General features: G+C 39.1%; 1 protein-coding gene across 1 annotated transcript in view; it reads right to left on the bottom strand.

The window, feature by feature from the left end:
* The window catches only part of Dfd (Deformed), a 139,096-nt gene that overhangs the window by 95,065 nt on the left and 30,638 nt on the right, over positions 1-13,393 (bottom strand). The gene's annotated exons all lie outside the window — the stretch shown is intronic.

The raw sequence follows: 13,393 nt of genomic DNA, 5'->3' as shown, positions 1-13,393 counted from the left end.
CTTTCTATCTAGAAACGATAAATACACCTATAGAACACATATACAAATTCGAGATCTGGAGCCTCTACCACTTCTTCCCATGTATTAAACTTTATATGACCTATAAAGCTTCATGGCTGTCGCCCAATCAAAAAGTACGGTACAGCGTATAGGAAAATTCTTCGAAAGACAGACGGTTTCAAGTCCAGGTCAAATTTCTGTCAGAACGAAAAGTGCGACCTGGTAACCAATGTTCAGAGAGTGCTTAGATTAGAACAAAAAGGGAGACCTGGTAACCAACGTTCAGAGAGTGCTTAGATCATAGAGGGAAATCTTCTATGCCGCCTTAAACGGAGGCAGCAATGAAGCACCTAGTGAAGATGATAATGTTTCACACGCTCTTCGCAATAAGTGCTACTGGAGTATTCCACGGTTGGTACGGGAAAAATTGTAAACATTTTTTCCATTTTTAGACCTTAACTTAAGAAAAACTATCCATTTCCCAGACAAACTATTTGGTGCACTAATGTTGTGTGGTACATGTCTAAATTAAAATGGAAGCCTGCTCTTTAAATAGTTGTGCGAAAATCCGAAATAAGCAATTCGGGACAGCACAAACTCACCGAATTTTGCAGTTACAATCAGTCAGGTAGAATTTCAGAGAAACTATTAAGACTTGAAAAAAACCAAATATGTACTTGTGTGAAAGTAAAAAAAATCAAAAAAAAATTTAATTTTCTCAAGCTAATTTTAAATGTTTCTTCCTCGCTATGTCGAGGTGTGATATACATATTTAAAAGATCAATTCGAAAATCGGCAAAAAATGAACCTTTTTTCCGTGGAATGCTTGTTCTATAGACTATGTCATTGTACTTCTACGCCGAATTTTTGTTCGCCATACGTAAGCAAATTATGTCTAAGCTCATCGGTCGTGGCTACCAATGAGCCAAATATCATATAAACACTCAAAAAAAACTTCTTCAGAAGCTGAACTTCGGAGGGAATTTTTGCAATAGACAACGAATTTCTTCTTCAATTTATTCTATGAATTTTTATAATAATGATGAAAATTTCCATGCATATTAGTTAGTTTTTTCTTTTGCTTGTATTAGAATTTTATTGTTTTGAGAAGAAATTGCTATAGCGAAAAGTCAATCCGATTTTGGGAAAAAATTATTTGAGTGTATAATTGATATCTACGCATATTCGCGTCTTCCTTAGGAAGCCTAATCAATTATACGAAAAACAAGATTAGTTTATGCCCTTACTCTGCTCAGCTGAGTATAATAATATGACAGATGTGGCGGCTACACCGCCGCACAGTGTAACTTTTTTCACTTTTAAGATGCCAAAGGTCCAAAAAAGAATGTTCTCCAAACTCAAAAATGTTTTGACATGCAACAGACTAATAACCAAATGTTAAGAAAATGTATACACAACAAAGTAAAAAACCCACGATCACCATGATAAGCATTATGAAACTTGGATAATTGAAACAAGTGTAAAAATCATTTCACAGTCCAAAATTTTTGACCAACTTTGTGGCCACGTGGTGGATTTTCGATAACTGCTTTGACTTCAAACTATTTTATTTAACATACATAGTTTATAACAGCATTGGTAAGTTTCAGCCACGTAGGCATTTTTTAAATTTTATTTTTTTTTTTTGTTTTATACAGCCACTAAAAGTTTGGTAAGCTTGGAAAATTTTTAGTTTTCAATAGAATAAAACTTGCCTGATTCCGCCCAATTCCATTAAACGAATACATACACATTAAAGGGAATTTCATATAGTTTCAGATAAAAAAACAAACTATTGCGGAATTTTGCGTTTCTCTTTGTAATCGCTAACTTAAGGTCTCTATGCCCTCGCTCACGTATGAAGCACAGTGACCTAACAATGGAAAGTCCTCAATTCAAGTCTACAATACTAGATCCCAAAAAAGACAGTTATACCTGAAATGGCAAAACCCAGAAAAAGGAAACTTGCGCACTGAATAGCCTTCATTGTTTGTCATATGAGTTTTCCCATAGTTTACGAGTTGTGCACTTATCCCAACAACTTATAATATAATCGTGTCTGCTATTCTTCCTATTGGTAAACTTTCGGAAGAAGCTCAAGAGTCCGGAAACAAACATGCACGAAACTATCGTGAACTTTTCACCACAAAAAAGTCAAGAATTTGTAGTAATTTGGATTTGCTGCACAGATTGCTGATATCGTCAGACCCGTTCATAAACAATTTGCGGAAAACCCCTAGGTCGAAGCGGCAAGCATTAACGAGGGGAGTTATTGGCTTATTATCTGAACCAGAGCATGTCGATGATATTGACTCCGACTAACTTTATACCAGTTAAAGTATCACTTTTTATTTATAAGTATGTATGTATTTCGATTCAGATCTTACAAATATGTGTACCTATGTTGTGCTTGACTTTGAAAATAAAATTTTTTAAGTATTAATCAAAAGCCTATAAGCTAAATTTATAAAATATAAACAATTTTTATTTATATTGGCACTGGAAAATGCTTTTAAAGTAGAAAATATTATTATGTGAAATTTCACCTTATATGAGGGCAAGGAGAAAAAGTGGGCGAATCACGCCCGTTTTTATTCTCATATCAGATTTAAGTATCTGCAATCACACTGCAAAATTTCAAATGAATTGCTGCATTGGTTTGGCTGTTTGTTATTAATTTCGGCATCCTAAAAGTGAAAAAAGTTACACTGTGCGCCGTCGTGAATGTAAACTGCCCTATTCTCTTATTGAGGAATTCTTATTTGATAATGTAATCTGCATATATACTTAAAACATTTGAAAAAAATTTTGAGAACTACCTGTGCAAATGTGAATGGAAAATCGAAATTAACGAAAAACAAGTAAGAACGGGACTGTCTTCGGCTGTGCCGAAGACTTCATACCTTTCATGAATGGGGCTGAACAATAATCTTATCCCGTTCATAATCTCCGAATAATCGGATGTATAAGATAAGAAATATATAGTGAAGAGATCTACATACCTAAACGATTTTTAAGATAAATATAAAATAAAAAACAGGTAGGTAATTTGTGTGAGGATGCAAATTTTCAGGTTTTTTGTGGTCAGCGTGTAAAAACTATGACTACGAATCACGTATTTCTACAATATATGACGTAAACGTAACTATTTGATGAATTTTGATCTCGCCGTAAAAAAGGGGCAAAAATTACAGTTTATATGGGGTATCTAATATATATACCACCGGTCTCTATGATTTTGTCAGACAAAAATATATGCTATAAACGTAAACATTTGGTGAAATTTGAACATATCTAAACGATTTTTAAGATAAATATAAAATAAAAAATACTTTGTGCTTTGTATGAGGATGCAAAGCTTCACGTTTTTTGTGGTCTGCATGTAAAAACTATGACTACGAATCACGTATTTCTACAATATATGACGTAAACGTAACTATTTGATGAATTTTGATCTCGCCGTAAAAAAGGGGCAAAAATGACAGTTTATATGAAGTATATAATATATATACCAACGATCTCTATGATTCTTTCAGACAACAATGTATGCTATATACGGAAGCATTTGGTGAAATTTGAAGCTTCTAGCTGTTAAAATGGGGCTTAAATTGCGAAAATAAATATATATATACTATACATATATACTATACATACCACCATATATATACTATATATAGCACCGATCTGTATGATTTTTTCAGACAACAATATATGCTATATGCGTAAGAATTCAATGAAATTTGAAGCTTATAGCTGTTAAAACGGGGCAGAAATTGCGCAAAGTTTCTTATCTGAACAATCGGTTGTATGAGATATATACTATGTATACCACCGATCTCAATGATTTTTTCAGACATCAGTATATGCTATATACGTAAGCATTTGGGGAAATTTGAAGCTTCTAGCTGTTAAAATGGGGCCGAAATAGCAAAAAAAAAGATATATATATACTATATATATATACTATATATACCATCATATATATATTATATATATCACCGATCTCTATGATTTTTTGACACAACAATATATACTATATACGTAAGCAATCGGTGAAATTTGAAGTTTATAGCTGTTAAAATGGGGTAGAAATTGTGAAAAGTTTCTTATCTGAACAATCGGTTATATGAGATATATACTATATATACAACCGATCTCTACGATTCTTTCAGACAACAATATATGCCATATACGTAAGCGTTCGGTGAAATTTGAAGCTTCTAGCTGTTAAAATGGGGCTAAAATTGCGAAAATAAATATATATATACTATACATATATACTATACATACCACCATATATATACTATATATAGCACCGATCTGTATGATTTTTTCAGACAACAATATATGCTATATGCGTAAGAATTCAATGAAATTTGAAGCTTATAGCTGTTAAAATGGGGAAGAAATTGCGCAAAGTTTCTTATCCGAACAATTGGTTGTATGAGATATATAATATATATACCACCGATCTCAACGATTTTTTCAGACAACAATATATACTATTCACGTAAGCATTTGGTGAAATTTGAAGCTTCTAGCAGTTAAAATGGGGAAGAAATTGCGCAAAGTTTCTTATCTGAACAATCGGTTGCATGAGATTATATATACCACCGGTTTCTATGATTTTTTCAGAAAACAGTATATGCTATACATGTAAGAGTTCAATGAAATTTGAAGCCTCTAGCTGTTAAAATGGGGAAGAAATTGCGCAAAGTTTCTTATCTGAACAATCGGTTGCATGAGATTATATATACCACCGGTTTCTATGATTTTTTCAGACAACAATACATGCTATACACGTAAACATTTGGTGAAATTTGAACATATCTAAACGATTTTTAAGATAAATATAAAATAAAAAATAGGTAGGTACTTTGTGCGAGGATGCAAAGCTTCACGTTTTTTGTGGTCTGCAGGTAAAACCTATGACTACGAATCACGTATTTCAACAATATATGACGTAAACGTAACTATTTCATGAAATTTGATGAATTTTGAAGCTTCTAGCCGTAAAAAAGGGGCAAAAATTAGAGTTTATATGGAGTATATAATATATATACCACCGATCTCAATGATTTTTTTAGACAAGAATATATGCTATATACGTAAGCATTCGGTGAAAGTTGAAGGTTCTAGCTGTTAAAATGGGGCTAAAATTGCGAAAATATATATGTATATACTATATATATATACTATATATATCACCATATATATACTATATATACCACCGATCTTTATGATTTTTTCAGACAGCAATATATGCTATATACGTAAGCATTCGTTGAAATTTGAAGCCTCTAGCTCTTAAAACAGGGCAGTAATTACGAAAAGTTTCTTATCTGAATAATCGGTTGCGGGGGATATTTACTATATATACGACCGATCTCATCAATTTTTTCAGGCAACAATATGTGCAATATACGAAATTATATGGTGAAGTTTTAAGCTTCAATCTGTTAAATTGAGTAAGATATGACAAAAATCCTCTTTTTCTGAAAAATCGGTTATATGGAGGATATATGATATAGTGGTCCGATCCGGCCGGTTCCGACAAATGTGTAATCGGACACCCAAATACACCCGCTCACCAAATTTTATCAGGATATCTCAAGAATTGAGGGACTAGTTTGCATACAAACAGACAGGCGGACAGACGGACATGGCTAAATCAACTCAGCTCTTCAACCTGATTATTTCGCTATACTTAATGGTGGGTCTATCTATTTTCCTTTAAGGACTTACAATTTTGGGTTTCGTGACGAAATTAATATACCATTTCATTTTCATAAATGGTATAATAAGAGTTAAAAAAAAATTCAATATAAAAAAATTGTTTTAAAAATTTTCAGAGTTTGACGGTGATCGAACACGCAATTTCAACCGCATCATCATAACCGCTGGTCCACTACAACTGCTTGATAGCATGTGCCAAATTTTTTTATTTAACATTGTAGTGTACACGAGTTGTACCCTTTCTTTTATACTCAGCTAAGCAGAGCTCACAGAGTATATTAATTTTGTTCTTTACGGTGTATAAGTAAATTGAGTCAACATTCAACTCCAGTAATAATATGATGCAACAAAATACAAAAATAAAAGAAAATTTCAAAATGGGCGTGGCTCCGCCCTTTTTCATTTAATTTGTCTAGAATACTTTTAATGCCATAAGTCGAACAAAAATTTACCAATCCTTATGAAATTTGGTGGGGGCATAGATTCTATGACGGTAACTGTTTTCTGTGAAAATCGGCGAAATCGGTTGAAGCCACGCCCAGTTTTTATACACAGTCGATCGTTTTTCCTTCCGCTCGGCCGTTAACACGATAACTTGCGCAAAAATCGATATATCTTTACTAAACTTAGTTCACGTACTTATCTGAACTCACTTTAAATTAGCATAAAAAATGGCCGAAATCTGACTATGACCTATTGGAAATTACGAAAGATGAAAAAAATGCCATAATTCTATACAAGTATGAAAAAAGGGATGAAACATGGTAATTGGATTGGTTTATTGACGCAAAATATAACTTTAGAAAAAACTTTTTAAAATGGGTGTGGCACCTACCATATTAAGTAGAAGAAAATGAAAAAGTTCTGCAGGGTGAAATCAAAAGCCCTTGGAATCTTGGCAGGAATACTGTTCGTGGTATTACATATACAAATAAATTAGCGGTACCCCACAAATGTTGTTCTGGGTCACCCCGGTCCACATTTTGATCGATATCTCGAAAACGCCTTCACATATACAACTCAGCGCCACTCCTTTTTAAACCCTCATTAATACCTTTAAGCTGATACCCGTATCGTACAAACACATTCTAGAGTCACCCCTAGTCCACCTTTTTGGCGATATCTCGAAAAGGCGTCCGCCTATAGAACTAAGGCCCACACCCTTTTAAAATACTTATTAATACCTTTCTTTGATACCCATATCGTACAAACACATTTTACAGTCACCCCTGGTCAAACTTTATTGCGATATCTCGAAAAGCGCCCACCTGTAGAACTAAGGCCCACTTTTAAAATACTCATTAACACCTCTCATTTGATACCCATATCGTACGAACACGTTCTAGAGTCACTCCTGGTCCACCTTTAGGGCGATATCTCGAAAAGGCGTCTACCTATAGAATTGAGGTCCACTCCCTTTTAAATAAACATTAACACCTTTCATTTGATACCCATATCGTACAAACGCATTCTAGAGTCACCCCTGGTCCACCTCTATGGCGATATCTCGAAAAGGCCTCCACCTATAGAACTGAGGCCCTCTCCCTTTTAAATAATCATTGACACCTTTCATTTGATACCCATATCGTACAAACGCATTCTAGAGTCACCCCTGGTCCACCTTTATGGCGATTGTTTTACCATTTGGCGGTAAGTAGTGTTAAAAAGTGAGAAGTATTTTCACACTACTACATGACGGCACGGCTATAGGTTCGCCAAAAATACGACTTGCCAAAATGTTGGCCGATGAAAATTGATTTAAATTTTCTCCAATTTTTTTCTTCAATTTTTAACGTCCTACGGGTGTACGAGTCACCATTAAAATACACGTGTACGATATTCAAGTTTATGTTGGGACGAGATATATTTGAAGGGCCTTAGACTTCAAAATCTATGATTTCGTCCTCAGAAGATGAATTATTATTTTTGCTACACTCATAAATATTTTTTGTTTTCATTAATTTTAAGAAATCGTTATTTCAAAGTCATCACAGCATTTATTCAGCCGTTTAAGACCACTTCTTATTGTCAGAAGCGAATTCAACATAACTAAACTCATTTTGTTTCTGTGTTTGCTTTAATCAAACTCATGTTTGAAAACGTTCTTGCAGCTTCAGCATTACTTAGTGGCAGCACAAAATGGACAAGCTTTTGGAATTATACTGTTTAACATCAAACCAAAAACTTAATGTTGAAGTCACATTTTTGCCAATTTTGGAGATAGATATTTTTCAACTGCATTTGTAATCTCGTTATTTCATCGTTTTTTTTTTGTATTTGTGAAATATGAAAACCGAAAACAAATCTATTTTGCTAAGCTTTTGTGCTGCACGCGTTGCCTCTATTGTTATATTAATTTAATTATGAAGTCGCGATTCAAAGGTATAATGAAAATAAGGTACGGGAGATAAAAATTTATTATAATCTGAAGTTAAAGGGACAAAACTCTCAGAAGGTCACACTATGCTGTTGAACAAGCTGGAAAGCAAATATACCTCATGACACAGTTTATCGATTAAAATTTTTGTTATCAGTTGAGTACCGAGTTGCCACATCAGGCATAACGAAACAGATAAAGTGAAACTTCGACACACATAAAACACTTTACAAATTTCACAATACGTATTGCCGAAGTAGATATGGAGCCAAAAAGGGGCAAACATTTTAAAAATGGCCGTAAAAAGAGCTAGGGGCTAAACCGGAACTTTTAGAGCAAACGCTGGTCCGGTGGTGCTGCATTTTAGATCGGCGTTTTTCTCTGAGTGTATGCTCTGTGGGAATTGACATTTTTGATTTGAAAGAATTTTATATATTAACTTTGCAGATGAATTAATTTGAAGTATCCGTTCGAGTCTAATTTAGTATGGCTGCTTATACAGAAATATTTATTTAATATCGATTTAAATTGTAAAGATAATCTGAATCTCTTTGTGGAATTTTGAACGACTTCGAAAATATTTCTGTGCAAGCCCCATCATGCCCATTAGCCTTCCCGATACCGGGCCATCTCGGGAAGTATTTATGGCCTTACCGCAGTAAGGGGCGCTGCTGTGGCGGACGGTTCTTTCCCCGTATATAATACTGGACCGCTGAGCCCGCCTTGTCGGGCAGGTGGTCGTACGACCAAGATGAACAACTTATTACCTGAATGTAATAAGGAGGATGTAAAGAGGAGGACTGAGTCGCAATCCAAGGACGACAAATACGAATTAAGCGATGCGTCGGATTCGGGGAGCGAGAGTAGTGCTGATTCAATGAACTCCGTGTTGGAGAAGCACACAAATGAAAACGGAGTAGAAGAGTGGATAAGGGTACGGAGCAGAGGAAGTAAAAGAGCTCTCTCGCAGTACCGTGCAGCACGAAGAATTGTACAACGCTTGGGAGCAGTGGTCGACCTAACAGAAGTGGAGGTCGAGCGCTTGGAATGGGCCCATGAAGCGGTAGAAGTAGGTCGAAGGCAGTTCAAAAGGTTTGCTGCGAGAAACCCTCGGTTCTGCAACCGGTACGAGGAGGAAGAAGCGTCGAATGGCAGAATGAAGAGGCAACGTTCGGCAGAAGGCGACAAGCCTGCTTTCAAGAGGCAGAAAGGACCCAGTCCTAGAGCCGCGAGGCATGGCAGTCGCATAGACAAGACAAGTAGGCCCAAAGCTGTAAAACAGATGGGTTCCAATAGCGAGGTAGCAGCTACCTCGAAAGCTGCCAGTCAGAGAGAAGTTCCAACTACGGAAGTAGGAGATAAACCAAAGGGAGATAACGCTAAGACTCCGGCTTTCTCGGAGGCGCTAAAGGGAGTTAACGCAAAGACTCCGGTGTTCTCGGAGGTGCCAAAGGGAGATAACACTAAGACTCCTGCTTTTCCCGAGAAGATGAGTGATGTGGCAAAGCAGTCACTGACTGTGGCGCTGGTTGATCGTAGCAGTCCGTTCGGACAAATGACTACTGAAAGGTGGAGATCTGTGGAAAGGGAGCTTATTAGCTTAATGCTTAAGATGATGCGGGAACAACCAAGTAAGCCCCTTCCAACCTTTGATTCGGGGGGATGGTATAATGGTGTGAAGATGATAGCGTGCGACAACATCGCGAGCTTGCGGTGGCTAGAGGAAATCGTTCCAAACCTCCAAAGGCAAGGCACGAACGCGCGGTTTGAGGTGGTGGATAAAGCGCAAATCCCCACTGTACCAAAAGTTAAGGTATGGATACCAAGCGTGATGAAGTCGGAGGATACACTGCGACTTCTGCAGAATCAGAATCCGAACATACCGACACAGGATTGGAAGGTACTTACTGTATCTCGGCCTACCGAGGATGGTCAGTTCTACATCTTCCAAATAAACAAGCAGGCGGAGGATATTTTGTACACGCAGCTTGGCAAAATGTCCTTTGGCACTGGCAAAATTTACATGCGACTCAGGAAAAGAAGTCCCGAGGATAAAAATCCTAACACGTTGGAAGTGGGCGAAGTCGAAAGGGACCTCAGAAGCCTGAAGGAAAAAAGACAGGCGGAGGTCCCCGACGTCACCACGAACATGCTAGAAGAGGGCCAACCGCTAAATGGCGCTGTGACTCGCACAGAGAAACACACGACACAACATTCACGAGGAGCTGAAGGGGACCTCGAATACTCTAAACCAAAAGGGCAAGAGGAGGACGACGACGTCAAGACGAAGGTGCTGGAGGGGGAAAAACAGCCCAATGGTGCTTGTAGTCCTACAGATAAACCTCCAACACAGTAAAGTGGTGTCGAGCGAACTCCTCCTAACCCTTGAGGAGGGTTCGTTTGACGTGGCGCTGATCCAGGAGCCGTGGCTCTCATCGGGAGGAAAGGTTTCTGGACTTAGCGCGCGCGGGTTTGGCGTTTACTACGCGCAAACGGAAGGACGGGTGCGAGCTGTAGTAATGGTAAGGAAACAGCTGCATTCATATATGCTGCCTAATTACACCACTGAGGATCTCGTAGCGGTGGCCGTTGAGCAAAAGAATAAGCAGGCATTTATCCTGGCGTCCTGCTACATGGCCCATGCTGCGGAGGTTCCACCGATGGAGTGCAAAAGGCTAGTACAGGAGGAAGGGCGCAAAGGGCGGTTGGTCATAGGCGCAGATGCAAATGCGCACCACAATGCGTGGGGAGGAGCAGATACGAACGAGAGAGGCGAATCTCTATTTTGTTACATCCTGCAAAGCAATTTGCAGATAGCCAACAGGGGAAATGTTCCTACATACATTGGTCCAACATCCAGCAATGTTCTGGATATTACATTGAGCTCCGAGTGTGATATATCAAGGTATGATTGGATGGTTCTTGATAGACCATCCTTCTCCGACCATGCGTATATAAGCTTCAGCATCCCACTAAAGAGGGTAGAGAAGGGAGGAACCTTTAGAAACCCTAGGGCAACGAATTGGACTAAATTCCAGAAACATGTAGAAACAAAACTGGGACAACCCAAAGAGGTTGCTAATGTAGAGGAACTGGAGGAGTCGAATGAATTCCTAACAAGGACGCTTATGACTGCGTATAACAAAGCTTGCCCTCTAAGAAGATTCAGAGGAAAAGCAAAGCCGCCATGGTGGAGCAATGAGCTGAGTCTTCTAAGAAGACAGGTAAAAGAAATGTTTAAACTCGCAAAGACCGCGGAAAGCGAAGCGTGTCGGGACGAGTACAGGGATCTACTGAGGATCTACAAGCGTGAAATTACCAGGGCGAAGAGAAACTCATGGAAAATTTCTGTACGGACTTAGAGTGCTCCAGTGAAACAGCACGGTTGAAAAAAGTCCTAGCAAAGGGAAACATAGTCCAGGGACTAATAAAGAAAGAGAACGGGGAATGGTCACGTGATAGTGAGGAATCCCTTGAGGTGCTTCTCGATACACATTTCCCATCGGGAGACGGTTTAGAAGAACCAGCAGACATCACTCACACTTCGATCACGGAGCTAATGGTGCCGGGCTTGGTGACCGATACCAAGATCGAGTGGGCAGTGAAGACGTTTTCTAAGTTTAAATCGCCGGGCCCAGATGGTATATTCCCGGCCGTGCTACAAGTCTCAAGTAGGGCGTTCGTGGAATGGCTTAAAATAATATTCGATGGGTGCATAAGACTGAATCATGTACCGCACTCTTGGAGAACTGCTCGTGTAGCTTTTCTACCAAAGGCGGGGAATATCGGTCACGTGTATCCCAAAGACTATACACCCATTTCTGTTCAAAACTTTTGAGAGGCTGATAGATGTGTACATAAAGTCCAACGTGGATGAAAAGCTGCTCTCCACAACACAGCATGCGTACACCAAAGGCAAGTCGGTAGACACCGCATTGCATAGGGTGGTAATAAGCACAGAGAAATCCCTGGAATATAAGGAGTATGCTCTAGGAGTCTTCTTGGACATTGCCGGGGCTTTCAATAATGTTGCAAAATGGGCGATTATGGATGGTCTTAATTACATTAAAGTACATCCTGCCTTAATCAGATGGATCGGCTGCATGTTAAATTGCAGAAAGATTACATCACAATGGGGATTGTGCGAGGCCACGAAATCAGTGGACAGGGGCACGCCGCAGGGAGGGGTGCTATCACCTCTGCTGTGGACACTGGTCATCAACCATCTGCTCAGGCAATTCGATGAGGGACCCGTAAAACTTGCGGCTTACGCAGATGACGTTGCAATTGTCATAAGTGGAAAATGCCTTCCAACGATTAGTTCTTTGATGGATCGGGCGCTTCGGGATATTCATACCTGGGCATCTAATGTCGGGCTGAAAGTCAATGCGGAGAAGACGGATATGGTCTTGTTTACAAAGAGGTACAAGGTCCCAAATTGGACCAGGCTTAAGTTAGGAGCGGTGACCTTACAGGAGAAACCTTGCACCAAATATCTAGGAATCATCCTAGACAGTAAGCTGTCATGGAAGCTCAACGTGGAGGAGAGGGTCAAGAAGGCCTCAAAGGCACTCTATGCATGTAAAAGAATGCTGGGGTGTACGTGGGGCCTATCGCCCTCTCTTTCTCATTGGGTTTTTACAGCGATTGTAAGCCCTATTCTATACTATGGAGTTCTTGTTTGGTGGAACGCCACACAAAAAACAACATACCTCAAAAAATTAGAGGGGGTATCCAGACTATCGATGCTTTGCATTACGGGAGCCCTGAAAACAACCCCGACGGCTGCACTGTATGCCATTCTGCACATTCCACCTGTAGACCTGGTAGCAAAGAACAAAGCGTTAACGACCGCAACCAGGCTCGATGCTTCGGGGCAGCTTGAGCGCCGACCATATGGCCATAGTAGTATAGCGTCATCAGTCACAAGACGAACAGACTACATGATTCCCTACCTGCACTTTGAGGGAGATCTTAAGGCCACAATAGAGGTGGACGGTTGGCGCAAGGGTGCGCAAATGGCGGACGAGGCGATACATGTGTACACCGATGGTTCCAAAATAGTGGAAGGCGTAGGGTCTGCGGTATACTGCGCTGATCCGGAAATAAGCAGATCCTACAGGCTTCCGGATTACTGTAGCGTTTTAAAAGCGGAAATATTAGCCGTAACCAAAGCAGTAGAAACCCTGGAAGAGAATAGCTTAAGCTGTAACCGTGTTAACTTTTATATTTACAGTCAAGCAGCACTTAAGGCAATAATCTCGCATAGCACAGCATCTA

This window comes from Eurosta solidaginis, chromosome 1 (assembly GCF_040869045.1).
Source record: "Eurosta solidaginis isolate ZX-2024a chromosome 1, ASM4086904v1, whole genome shotgun sequence".
NCBI classification, from domain to species: domain Eukaryota; kingdom Metazoa; phylum Arthropoda; class Insecta; order Diptera; family Tephritidae; genus Eurosta; species Eurosta solidaginis.
Note: the sequence above shows the minus strand (reverse complement) of the source record. Positions and strands in the feature narration are given on the sequence as shown.